Source organism: Protopterus annectens, chromosome 5.part1 (assembly GCF_019279795.1).
Source record: "Protopterus annectens isolate FY-2018-M chromosome 5.part1, PAN1.0, whole genome shotgun sequence".
Classification (NCBI taxonomy): domain Eukaryota; kingdom Metazoa; phylum Chordata; order Ceratodontiformes; family Protopteridae; genus Protopterus; species Protopterus annectens.
Window position 1 is genome coordinate 34,090,366 of NC_056736.1, and position 15,514 is coordinate 34,105,879.

A 15,514-nucleotide genomic window follows, 5' to 3' on the forward strand; every position below is an offset into this window, starting at 1 on the left:
GGCATAAAAATCTGAAAAACTTCACTATCCTATAGGGTCATATAACATAATTTGTCGGTAGCATTTCTTATTTAATTACCAACAGTTCCAACTTCTTTGTTCACAGTGATACTGCCAAGTATCTCATTCTGGATGGGGGGGGGGGGGATCAAAATCTGCCATTTGTAATACTGTGTTGGCTTGTTAGATTGTATAATCCAACCACTTGTTTAAATTTTCCCCTACTTTCTAGTACTGTCTCTTTCTCATCTATTGACTTTCCCACACTTTCTCTTACTTTATCCTAAACAATATTGCCTGCATATTTGTCACTCCTCTGTTTGTATCCATCCACTGTTAGTTTGTGATTTCACTTAAATATTAACACAATCTGATTCTGAACTCCTCCCACTCACAGTTAATGCTATATTGGCCCATGTCTGTCCCAGAGACAATTCCTTCTCAATAAAACTATCTCTGCTCCTTTGAATCTTGAGACCTTTATATATCTGATAATTATACCTCCAGTGAATATCCTTTTTTCTGTCCTCCCTCATTATCTCCATAATAACTTGACATATGGAGTAGATTCATGTACAAATGTGAGTGTTCTCTTGCAGTCATGATCTTATCTCTCTTGGATGTTGATCTATAATGGAGGGCACGATGCACATAGAATTTCTGATCCTCATATATACACTTTTTGCACATCCTCCATGCCTGTGAAGTGGAGGTATCTGGTTACCACATTAACTTGGTAGGGTAAATAAAATGCCCTAAGTTCACCTGAAATTTCACTAGTGGAAAAAAAGGTTATATTCTAATATACTCCCTGAAGTGCTATTCCCATGTGTAGATAAATAGCTTCAATATTTCATTTGACACTAAGCCAGGAGGGATCACACAGATTGATAAACATGTAAACATGTAAACCTGCCCTTGTGACCCACTTTCCTTATCCGCAAAGAGGCACCCCATTTATACATGCTGTTCACTAAAGTTACAACCCCTCTCCTCCTGCTCTGAATGCATGAAGGCATAAAAAACAATAACAAACAAATAAATAAATAAATAAAATAAAAACAGAACCTGCAAACTCTACTTGTTAAGAGTGCTGTGTTACTCTGGGGTCTTGAGGGATTCTTGCAGCATAATTAAATACAGCCCTGCTTTTCTTATAAATTATATATTCCTTTCCTTTTATTTAATGCGTTATTCAGACCATTTTCATTCCATGTCAGTATTCTTATCTAAAGGCAAAAAAAAAAAAGAATAATAAATGTTTCCTCTTAAAATAAATTTATTCAGTCTGCCCCAATTCACAACATGCATACCATCCCTATTAACATTCTTCATGAAAAAAAGAAATAAATAAACCAACTGTTGCCACAGCCGCTACCTCTTTGCAGCACATAAAGTACTTCTGTTGCTGTAACATTAATAAAATCAAATGTAAAAAGAAACTAATTAAACAAATCATACTGACAAAAGCTTTGTTCAAAGCAATGTTCCTTCCAAGAAAGATTCAGTGCTTATAAATTGCTGGCAAAACATGTAAGTAAAGTAGACTAACTTATTTACTTGCTTATTCAGGGTGCACTCTCTGAAGATGAATCATTAAAACAGTAATTTACCTTCCCATAAAAATTCATCATGGCATTCCATTTTATGCAACTGGACATTATTTTACAGATATATACTTCTAGCCTTTAATGCAGAGTTGAAGATAGAGCAAGTATTAAGAAGTTAAAATTTCTGTTTCCCTTCTTTTCCTAAACAATGGATAAGACTTCAACTTAACTTGTACTGTTGATGTTTTGCAATGGTTGTGCTGTGTCTCTATCATTTCCCCACCTGGCTTCCTCCTCTGGGGGACCACAGACTTAAACTTAATTTTCACTTCTTTAATGATAATAAATGATCCAAGTCCAATTTAGAAGTAAATCTGCAAATGCACCAAGTGCATCCCCTGATATTTTCTAATGTAATTGCCTACAAATTCTAAGAACTTTAATAAAAGTTTTCCTTTTCCCACTTTGTTTTCATAGAAAAATAACAGTCACATAATAATCTGCCACAAAGAAATCTTCAGCTAAACACCATGGCTGGATCACTGTCGATAAAAAACACTTAAGCAAAACAAGTGTTTATATGAAAACCACTTTAATCGAAAAACAGACAAACGATGTGCGCTTTCGGCTGTGTAAGCCTTCTTCAGATCGTAATAATCTGCTGTCATTTATTCTAATCACGTTCACAAGTCATCATATTAAAGACAGAACCATTTTCCTGCTAGTGTACATAACAAATCTTGTCAAAATGGATCTGTGGAACCTTGATCAGTGCTGCTGGGGAACAATGATCCTGTATACCCAGTCTATCTTAATCCCATCTTGGAATACGCATGTCCACTCCACTAGTTTACTAATCGGAAAATCTTTGTAGTCAGACCAGTCCATATCCTCCAGAACAACTTAGAACCTAATATTTTTATTCCTATCATGATCTTCTGAAATGATTAACCAAAATGACTTTAAATTCATTCTTCCATCAGCATCACCCAGTCTCCGTATTAAGTCCATGAGATTAGTGGCCAGTTCTGTTAAATAGAGCCAGCTGACAGTCTTTGCTCCATATCAGATATCTTAACTGAAGGCCATTCCATGTGTTCTAAGAGCTTGTTATTTATTTCTTAGGGCTCATACATTATCATCTTAAATTGTGATCATTATTCAGGTTGTCAAACAGTGAAAATACCATAATAATGGCACTGATATTTGGCTCACTGCTGTATTCTTGGGAACAGAAAGAAGCATCCATCTTTGCTGATGTCATAGAAATTGTCCTGCCAGACTTGTTTTCCTTGGATGTGTATATCTTATCAAAACCCTTTTCTTAAAGAAATGTTTTGTTCTATTTAACCAGTGCCACCTATTTATTTTGTAAAGTGGGAATCATTGGTAATAGTAGCTACATTTAAAGTTTACTTCAGAAAGGGAGAGAACACCGTGTATTCAACTTCCCATCACTGTCATCCTCATCTAGAAGTCACCCCACTCACAGACTTCTAAATACCATACTGACTGCATCAACTGTTAAGGTGTTAAATTTCATTTGGGTATAAGAAAGAGCTGAGATGTGAATGACTGCACTATACCTCAACTGCTTTTCTGGGTCCATTACACAACCAAAATCACTCAACATTTTTTCTTCTCTTGTGAGATTCAATAGTTAAGGAGATAAAACAAAGAGATTCATGATCTATAACTGAAGAAGCAATCTTCCTGGCACACAATATGCACAGTAAAAAGTACATGCCTCAGAGATATCAGCTTCATCTTCAACAACTTATCACAGTCCACTAAGTTTTGGCTAGGTCTATCACAGTATATGTAATATCCTCTGTACACCCAGAAACCCTTATTTACTCTGTTTCTCTGCATACTGTTATTATTTATCTTTAATTATTTTTGCTTTATAGTTGAAAAAACAAAAGACAAGCCAGAGAATCTGTTCAATAAATTACAGGAGAAAGCTTTATGATTTTCATGTGTAAAACACTGATTTTCCTACAAATTTAACTTATATATTGAAAACAAGGTATAGACCAATAAAAGCAAACCTAGCAAAGTTGTTTTACACAAGTAAGGGCAACAAGTCATATGATGAGTTAATTCTCCATATTAGCAGCTCAGATCCAGAAAGCTCTTTATCGTTCAATAATAAAGCATATACAAAGTGAAAAATAAGTTTTGCTTCTGAAGGCAAATCCTATATTGCTTTTGTTTTAAAACACTTTTTAGCTTAAGGGTACAATTTTTAACAACACCACAGTCATATTTCACTTACAGTTATAGAACAATTAATCATATTTGTGCTTTTATAGATTGCATACTTATGCACGGACTGTCAAAAGTACTATTATTGCATTAAAAACGTAAAATATAATTACATTTTGTAGAATTTACTATTCAAAAATAAACTGCATAGACCACGTAATTTTATATAAAAATACCAATGAATATATTTTGCTTCTCTGCTATACTAGTCAATATGAGAAATCAAAGAAGAAAAAGAGGAAAGAATGAAAAGAAAACAAATGACATTTGAATATCATTAGATGGCCTCATTAAACAGACTATCTAAATTCCAGAAAATGTATGCATAAAAGATTACAATTATATTATTAATATCTAAAATGCTTCAGAATGTTAACAAGAATGTTAACCTTTTATAGAGTCCTTGAATATTTACTTGAGTTAGCCACTTAGTAGCAGCAGGCCTGTCACCATTGCGAGATTAATGAATTGCGTATCTACAGATGCTAAAAGTTTTATGTGAATCCCTAAGGTGATCTCCTCATTTCTGCTTGAGTTATTTTTTGTAAACGTAGGGACCTCAGTGCCTGTGATATGCTAATTGTGTATCCCCAAATGATTGTATCTTACTAATGCTGCTCTGCCAAAATAATTTACATCTTTAGTAAATCATTCACCTGTAATCTAATTCATCATAAACAGCTCTATGATTTATATAATCTTTTTATTGTTTAAGATAATTAGTATATTCTCCTCAATCTCCCACTGCTCCTCCTTTCTTTGCCTTGCTCTTTTGATGTCTACTGTTGAGCAGTGATATGTCTGCTTCATTACCATCCTCATACTATTAGAACTATCCACAGCATTTTTCATATGAAAACTCTTTCAGAGAATGGTCTAATGAGGAACTTTATCAAAATGACAAATGCCTTCAATACCTAATTGTTCGATGTAGCCAAGGTCTTCTATGTTTATATATATATATATATATATATATATATATATATATATATATATATATATATATATATATATATATATATATATGTATATATGTATATATGCATATATATATATATATATATATGTATGTGTGTGTGTGTGTGTGTGTCTCTCTCTCTCTCTCTCTCTATATATATATATATATATATATATATATATATATATATAAAATGTATATCTGTGAGTGTGTATGTGTGTATGTATATATGTGTGTATATATATATATATATATATATATATATATATATAGAGAGAGAGATACATATATATATATATATATATATATATATATATATATATACTTTAATATATATATATATATATATATATATATATATATATATATATATATATATAAGAGATAGAAAAATAGATGGTTCTTATGTCATAGAGGAAAGTCACATATGTAGCAGCTGACTAGTCAAGATACAAATAATTTTTCAGGAGATGAACTGCACAGACAGATGAGCTATAGTATACTTGTCCTCATCTTTTTCATAGTGTTTTAGCAAAATAACTTTAAAATCCATTCTGCACACATGCACACACACATGTGTATATATGTGTGTGTATGTATGTGTAGATATATATATATATATATATATATATATATATATATATATATATATATATATATACACATATATATGCATCCACTTCATTTAATCCAACAGCCATAACATCTAAACTCGAAACACTGTGACTATAATAATGAAAATTTAGATTGTCAAACTATAAGAAAGTCTTCAGTCTAAGCATCACAACTCACAATATCGCACCTCAAATCATTGAAAATCCAGCAGTATAGCTTTATTTAAAGCAACAAGCAGGCCCAACACCGACAATATTGAATTAGTCCTTCCAAATCCCACAGCATGGCTCGGTAAAGTGCATAGTCACATCAGCAGTGTCACCTGTAACAAGAACGCTGTGTCCAAACACCAGTAACTCACATTTTCAAAACTCTACTGACAGCCTGCAAGAACTCTAGAGGACCATATGCAGACTTGCTCTGCAATATACCATCAAACTGACAGTATTTCTGCCATAAATTCCTTTTCTTAGGGAACAGGGTCAGCCAGTAGACATATAGACCTATAGCTCCTCTGTTCTATTTGTTCCCTGACAAGAGCCGATATTAAAACAGATAAGCTGCTCACCTTAGTTCCGATCAAACATTTCAAGTGCCTGTGCCATGCCTCTACCAAACTTTGTGTGTGTGGTAGAAACAGGGCATCTAGTCAGACACATTCCAAAAATTCACTGAAATAGTGAAGGAAATGTGGAGAAAGCTGCAGTTCTGGTACTGAATCTCCTCAGCTTTACCGGCAAGTACCAATCACTAAAATACTTAATCAGTTATTTTCCCTTCACAGGGAATGAGTCCTGAAGTATATAACAGGCAGGCAAGACCTCATCCTCAGGCAGAAAAGCAAGGACGTCCAAGCTCTTTACAGCTAGCTGGAAATTCAAGGAACTATTGTACAAAGAAGACAGACCCATACCTTGCACCTTCCTCCACACATTCTTTCCAAAGTGGAAGCAGCACCCCTCTGACACTGTCCCATTCACATTTAGTCTCACACTCTCTTTATGGCAGCAACCTCAAAATCGGGTAATATGAATCTGACATGGCTCTCAAACCCTTGTTCCAACAAAAGATGAAATATACAGTGCCACATAATGTAAAATTTCAATGATTTCTTTAACATCAGACAAAAGTTCAGAGGCTCAGACTTGCTATAGCCACCGTACTTGTCCAACCCATGTATACTATATAACTGGCAACAGATGACACCCTTATAAAAGTAGATGCCATCTATCATCCAGATTGTGGCTCTGCTGAGGCCAAACAAATTGTTTACAGTGCTAAACACTACCACTGCAGTATCTGATGAGGCATCAACAACTTTATTCACTAGGAACTGGACAGCTTTCAATGGGAACATAGCAAAATCAAATGTTTCTATCATTATATCAGGTCAATTTCCTACAGTATGCAGTTTCCGGAGTACCCATGCATCTGTTGCAGCAATGGGAACTAAATCAACAGAAGAGGATGCCATCGCCTTATGAACTAACAAAACATGGTTTATCCCATGAAAAAGCAGCCCTGAGTTTTAACTCAGAACATAAGGTGTACCTCTTGGTTTCAGCAGGATTACCTGCGTGATTATGGGCTACAGACTTTGACAACTGCTCACCCTCACTTAATGATATAGTTACAGCCAGACATGTACATTTAGCTTACAGTTTATATTTACAACACCAGTACTATTTCTTTTGAGAGTATATGTAGCCTTCAATAATTAGTACTGGATTACCTTTCTGTGAGACTGCAGTGGTATAACTTTGACATATAGAACTGGAACTAGAGTAGCTAATATCCGCCATAATCTTACTTTGAATTTCCTTGCTATGCCATATGCAGGACCATGTTTTAAAGGCACATTGCTTGTTTTTATAGTCTGCATGCCTTAAAGGAATGGAGTTAAATATTGTGAGGTGTGATATTTTCTATTTCCAATATTGTGAAATTTCATGCTTATGGTCTCAAAGTTTCAGGTTTAGATGTTACGGTCGTTCGATTAAATCTAAAGGTACACATGAAGAAGCTCCTTTTTCTATGAAGGAGACCTGGTTTATATATTGTATTTGGAGTTGGCCTTGGTGTCATTACACACTTAGTTATGTTTTTGGATCTGGATGTTGTGTAATTTGTTTGCTTGCACAGATCACATGTGAACCCATTTGTGTATCATCAGTCATGCATAATGTTGGTTGGATTATACATTTATATATATATATATATATATATATATATATATATATATATATATATATATATATGAGTCTATCTGAAAACACCGACATGCAAAAACACCGACAACGAGATAACCGACATCACAAAACCGAAAGTTCAAAAACACGAAACTTCATATGCACGACAAACCACAATCCCGACAATCAACAAAACAAAACAAATACCTATTCCGTAAAACACATACACAACACAAGCACACAAAAAACCTTACAAACCTACATTAAACCTTACATACACAACTATCTATGCACTAACCTTAACCCAAACACTAACCTTAAGGTCAGTCACTATCGCACACTCACCTAACCCGCGCCCTAACCCTAACCCTAACTCACTTAACCCGCCCCTAACCCTAAAGTCTGTCACTATCGCACACTTACCTTACCCGCACCCTAACCATAATGTCCGTCTCTATCACACACTTACCTTAACACGTCGGTGTTCTCAGCATTGGGATTTTCAATCATCGGTCATATCCGCTGTCGATCTTCCGGTGTCAGTTATCTCCTTGTCGGCGTTGTCATCGTTCGGTGTTTTCAGGTAGACCCATATATATATATATATATATATATATATATATATATATATATATATAAAGGTTTACCTTTATATGTGCGTACTGCACATGTGAGAATGCCACAAGTTTGAAACAACTTTTTCAAGATTTTGAAAAGTAAAAAAAATGCTTCGAATGTGCAATGAGCGAATGCACAGTGACATTCGCTCATTGCAGATTTGGCAGATTGCACTATAGTGGGGATTGGGAAATGGACCCTTTCCCCACTGTAGGGCAATCTCGGAGTTACATTGTAGTTCGAAACTCAGCAAATCTGCTGTTTGATTTGCTGAGTTTTGAACTACAGTGACGTTCGACATGCAGAATTTGTCCTTTCGGTTTGCACAACAGGACGATCAGCAATATGATTTTCAACTATGTTTACCTATATATATGTATATATATATATATATATATATATATATATATATATATATATATAAATATATGTGTGTACTGGCATGTGTGTATTTAGAGATATTTTATATATCTATATCTATATATATATATATATATATATATATATATATATATATATATATATATATATATATATATATATATATATATATATATATATATATATATATATATATATATATATATATATATATGAAGATTATGCTCTTTCTCTCAGGATTATGTGATCACAGTGTTATTAATTATAATTGGGAGGGGGGCTGGGGATTCAGGAGCAACCTTGCAATAAACAATGTTTTTGTCTTCTTTTTTAAAGTTTTCATTTGCTTATGGTGCGGATTTTCCTTGCACATGCAGAATGGACTGTTGACATTTGAAATGTCGACCTTTTGTGGTCATTACTGATGTTGATATTTGGGTGTTTTTATATATATATATATATATATATATATATATATATATATATATATATATATATATAGATATATATATCTGTCTTTCTCTCTCTCTCTCTCTCTGTATATATATATATATATATATATATATATATATATATATATATATATATATATATATATATACATATGTTCATATATAGGTGGAGCCTTTACAAGCCTACCCCATATGATTACCCTGTCATCGTGCCACCCAACCTTAGTTCCCAGTGCTTCTGTCAAGTAGAGCCACTAGAGTGATCCCCGGGCTGATTTTTTATTTCCCATCCACTCACCAAGATTTCTCTTGAAAAAGGACAGTGAGGTGCTCTGTTTGACATGTATGGGGAGTCTATTCCATAGTATGAACCTGTTCCTCCAGCACATTCTGTTGATTGTGGTAATGAGGTTGAGGTCTCTGGAGCATCTGGTGCAGAGGGATTGGGATATCTTTAGATGTAGAATTTCTAACAGAGCTGAGTCAGGCATGACTTTGTAAGTCAGACAGAGATCGTCTCTAAGTAGGCGATATGAGACAGAGAATAGGTGGAGTTTTTTGAGTCTGTCCATATAGGACAAGTGTTTAAGGCTTAGAATCCTCTTTGTGAGGTACTTTTGCAGGCTCTCCAGTTGTTGCAGGTGTGTAGTGAGGTACATGCCAAATGCGGCATTGTACTCAATGATTGGCCCAATGAGGGAAGAGTAGAGGGAGACAATGACCTCTTTTTTCCTGGACGCAAAACCCTTAGTAATGAGATGTGCCACATAGAAGGACTTTATGACCACAGTGGCAATGTGGTGGACGAATGAGAGGTTGCTGTCAGTCTGTGCTCCCAGATCTTTTAAAATGCCTTCTGTGTTCAGAGGACTACCATCAATGTGGTAAGTTATGGGAACTGAGTTTTTTCCAAAGGGGATGATGACACATTTTTTGGTATTGAGCTGAAGGCCATGGTTCTGACACCAGTCATTGGTCACAGTGAGGCCTTTCTGTAGGATGTCAACATCACTTGGGGAGTTAATAATAGCTCCCAACTTGCAATCACCAGAGTCCCTTCATGCTGGCCTTGACTGCAGAGAAGTATATACCAAACAGGAGAGAACCCAGGACTGAACCCTGTGGTACTCATGACTGGTCGGCAGTCTGACTTGGAGCCAGCTACTTTCACACTGTGGGTTCTATCTGTGAGCCAGTTTGCAACCCACCTAGTGATATAGGGTTCGATGCCTAGCTTACTGAGTTTTTCTATGATTCCTGAATGGGGAATGGTATCAAAGGCCTTGGCCATATCAATGTAGACTGTGTGACCCACCTTGCCTTTCTCCACAGCTCTGGTGACTGACTCAAAGAAGTCGACCAAGTTGGACCGGCATGAACTACCCTTCACAAAACCAGACTGTGTGGGATCCAGAGTTTGGAGATCCCCTACATCCTTGTTTGTTAGGTCCATGATGATGCATTCCAAAGCTTTGCATATCAGGCTCATTAGGCTAATGAGGCAATAGTTCCCAGGGTCTGTAGTCACTGCTCCTTTGTGGAGAGGGATGACTGTTGCAGTGCGCCATTCAGTATGGACAAAGCCTGAGGTGAGGCAGTGATTGACCAGGGCACACAGGTGGGGTGCCAGTTCACTCTGTAGTTCATATAGGACACAGCCAGGGATATTGTCAGGTCCCATAGAAGCTGTATTCTTGGCCTTGGACAGTGCTGTTTTAACCTATGCAGCAGTAATGCTGGGTGCCTAGCAATCTACTGTTAATGTGATAGGTCCTTTGAGAGGGGAGAGAGGGGTAAAGTTGGCACAGAATCTGTCGGCCATTATATTGGCAATATCTGTTTGCTCGGTACAGGAGGTACCGTTGTGCATTTCTTCAGAGCAAATCTGGGTATTGCCATGGAGATTCTTTACATAACTATAAAAGGTCTTGTGGTTGTCTTTACTATCTGCTGCAATTCTGTTTTCATAGCTAGCTTTAGAGGATTTGATGAGAGAGCTCAACTTTTTGTTGAGGATGATAAGGGAGTTTTTCCAGTTTTGGGACTTCACCTTTTTCCACATCAGTTTCCTCCTTCTGTTGTAGAGTTTGTTTACTGAAGGGGACCACCAGATGGTTTACTATTTTTGGAGGAGAGTGTCATGGTTCTATTGGGTATGGCGAGATCTATGCATTTGTGTACGTGTTCGTACTGTGCATTGGTGTATGATTCAGCCGTCATGCAACCATTCTCCATTTGCATGAGTGCCGTGAAATTAGCCACCTCTATTTTTAGGAGCACAAAGTTACCTATGGAGACATTTTTCATGGTGGTTACCTTTGTGGAGGGGGTGGGGGTAGGAGGGATGTGGATTTCCAAGGTGATTAGTTTGTGGTTGGATTTAACCAGGGAGGGGTTGACTACTGGTGTAGAGCAATGGTTGCCCATGTTAGTAATGACCAGGTCAAGTATGTTGCTACTCTAGTGTGTGTAAGAATGAGCTTGTCCAGGGCATTGTAATTAATGAATTCCAGAAAATGTTGGACAAGTGCATTGGTACATGAGTAGTTTTCCCAGTTAATGGAGGGGTATTTGAAGTCACCCAGTATGAGAGTGTTAGGTTGGACCCTAATATTCTCCAAGGTGCTTAGTAACATGGAGTGTGAGTCTTGGGACATGGCTGGGGACCTATAGCAGGCTATGACCTGAATCGCTGTCTTACCAAATGTTAGCTGCACCTGAAGTATCTCTGATGCATTATGTTGGGCTAAGTCTGGAGGTGTGCACATCATTTATGAATATGGAAACACTACTGCCTTTGGAGCTTCGGTCCAAGTTCTGGGGCTGAAAGGTGTGGAATGAGTTATAGCCTGGTAGTGCAGGGGTGCTTTCTGCTGCCTTGAACCAGGTCTCTGTTACAGCACAAATGTCCATGTTCTCCATTTTAAGGAGTGCTTTGAGGTAGTACATTTTGAAATTTAGACTTCTAGCGTTGAGCAGCATGACTCTCAGATTGCATTTGTTTGTAGCTGTTACGGTGGTAATTTTGTCTTTTGAACACCGCCTAAAAAAGGCACTATAGGGGTGGCAAGAGTCTTGGCCAGTATCCTGAAGCACATGGATGACAGATGCAGGCCACCTCTGACAAAACATTGAGGTCTGTCAATCATGTCATCCCAGGCAAACAGATAATGGATCCCCTAAGAATGACACCAGAAACTTAATCAATTGTTGAAATCAATAATTTTCTGCTTGTGTTGTGGTATCATTCTGGGTGATGGTAGGATGCTGCTCAGGGCTAGGATCATACCCGCCTGTGCTACATATTCTGAGAACTCCTCCATGTCTCTTTTCATGTAGTTCAGGGAGGTACGTCTCAGGTCATGTACAATGACAGAGTCATATTTGCACCTGTTGATGACAGACCTGAGTGCATGCATTATGTGGTGGATCCTGGCACATGACAGGCATCTGACTGTTACTTTCTCCTTATTCAACCTAGTGAGTGGGACATCAGTGCACCTCACTGTCAAGTCACGTATGACTAGCATGTTGGGCATGCTGTTTTGCCTTATGGGCTTTGGTTGAGTGGTACACTGTTTAGGAGAGTTATGTGTCTCGTGATCAGTGCTGTATTGTGGTAGTTGAGTGTGTTTCTGCCTTGGAGGTCTCTGCTGTTTGGATAGATTTTTATTGAGAGCCTCCAAAAAGGTGGGTGTGTGGTGGTTTGTGTTTTTATGTGAAGGCAGTGCTGAAGTGTGTTCTGGAGGGCTATGTATTCCACGTGGTGTGGTGCAAGTGTTGACCTTCTCCTCTTGACCAGCTAATCTGGTCTTGGCTGGAGAGTGCATGGCTTCCAATTTGGACATATAAATGCATCTTTCACGAGTCTGAGTGTTGTGAGGAAAGAGGAGAGGCTTGTCTGTGTACATGAGGCAGTTGCTACATTGCTTCAGGATGCCCAATTTCACCAGGTTAATAGGAGAAAGCACAGGGAACTGACCTTTAGACATGCCTGGAGGGGTGGGCATTAGTAATAAATACTGGAGCAAATTCCTTGTAGAATGTTTAGTGCTGGTAGCACTTTTGCTACAAGAAGTCTGGTAAAGTGCTAGACTAATAAGCTAGTAAAAGTGCAGTAGAGGAGAGAACTAGCAGATCTAAGGGAAAAGTTGAAGAGCAGACTTTGGCACCACTCAGAAGCTTACAAACAGTGCTGGATACAGCAACTCTGTATCTGGACTAGACTAGTTACAGGAAATGCAGAAAACAAGTGCAAACACAGGCTTTTAAACCAGAAAGTTGAAAGAGATAGGAAGACTGCCCATATGGCTAATAAACTATAATTTCTGGGCCAGAAACCACTCCTCTTGTGGTAGATAGGCTACCTAGTGCTTACCACTCCCATTGACAAGATAGAAGGCTTCCCTCTGACACAGAAAGGCTTGGGGGGCTCAGATGCTTACAAACAGTCCTGGATACAGCAAATCTGTATCTGGAGTAGACTAGTTATAGGAAAGGTGGGAAACAAGCACAAATGTGGGATTTTAAATCAGAAAGTTGAAATAGATGGAAAAATCTGCCCAAGCGGCCAATGAACTACAATTTCTGGGCCAAAGAACACTCCTCTTGCGGTAGATAGGTTACCTAGTGCTTACCACTCCCACTGATAAGCTAGAAGGCTTCCCTCCAACACAGAAAGGCTTGCAGAGCTCAGAAGCTTACAAACATTCCTAGATACCCCAAATATGTATCTGGACTAGACTAGTTACAGGAAAGGTGGGAAACAAGCGCAAATGTGGGCTTTTAAACAGAAAGTTGAAAGAGATAGAAAAACTGCCCAAATAGACTATATACTAAACACACACACATGCACACACACACACACACACACACACACACACACACACACACACACACACACACACACACACACACACACACACACACAAACATATACAAATCTCTCTCTCTCTCTCTCTCTCTATATATATATATATATATATATATATATATATGTATATATACGTCTGTTGGTGTACATATATCTATACCAATCTCATTCTCTCATACAGATACCTGTAGATATAGGTATAGATATGTATATACATACAGAAACACACACACACACACACACACACACACACACACACACACACACACACACACACACGCACACACACACACACACACACACACACACACACACACACACACACACACACACACATAAACAAAATAATAAAGTTTAGATGAAAACAATTCTGGAAGTGGGGAATCCTCAGACTCTCTCTATACAGTGACTGGAAGAGCTAATTTCATGACATAAATTAAGACTGAAACAATAGTTCTTTTGGTACTACAAAAATGGCTTGTTTTGTTCCTGATAAATTGACTTATCATGGAAAGAACACTCATTCACTTTTGAGACTCATGCTACCTATGGCTCGACCATGTATGCCATATGCAAGAAAAATTATGCCAGTTTACAAAAAATGCAATATCATCTGCCTTATCCTACTTAGGACCTAGCTTTCAAAGCTAAGAAGCAACATGCAACAATTCTGGGAGATTAGAAATGATATCTGAATATGTTTGTAATGGCAACTGTAAATCACAAAGCATTTACCATTGCACCCCGTAAACCCATTATTTAATGAGGATGTCACTGCCAATTTCTGTGAATTCATGCATTTACAGCTGAGTTTGTAAATAAGCAGTTGCCATTCTCTTTCTGCATTATAAATATTTATCTGTTCAAAATGTTTGTTTTAATCTGCATTTCCCTGTATGTTTCTATCTGTGTTGTAAATAGTTTACTTTTCTAGCTAGGGTGATATCTCTGAATACTTGCTGCTCTAAACTGTTGCCCTTATGGGCCTGGTTCGTGGCTAAAAGGGAACCAATAACCAGCTCAACTATCTGATTATTGGATGGCAATAAATAAATATAAAGAAATAGTCTCTCTTTTATAAAGAGACAAACTGTAGGGAGTATCCCCACAACTCTTGATATAAACAAAGTAATAATGTAGCCAAAATAACAATACTACTGGTAGTCTATGCACTGAACCTATCTTAGTAATTTGATTACCTGAACACTGATACAAACTTCAGATTTACCGAATAAAATACTAAATGACAATCCTTACGTGGAGGTGGTGGTGAGGCTGGCCCTAAGCCCACTTGTTTTGCAAAGTACAATTTCCACTATAATCACTATTATATTAATAACTCATTGAAGTCTGAATATTATGGAGTTCTTGTCTCAGTAATACAACTGAAAGTTTTAACAGTATTCCATTTCTTTAGATCAATATTTCTGTTTTACTACAATTGGATTTCCTTAACCGAGCAGATACACTATGAGTTAATTGTTACAAGAAAGTCCTTAGCTACCAAATCATTACAGAAAGCATAGTCAAAATCATTGCAGTAATGACTTATGAAGCTGTGCCAGGCATACACAGGTGAAAAAAATGAAGTAGCAGAAATCATAAAGTCT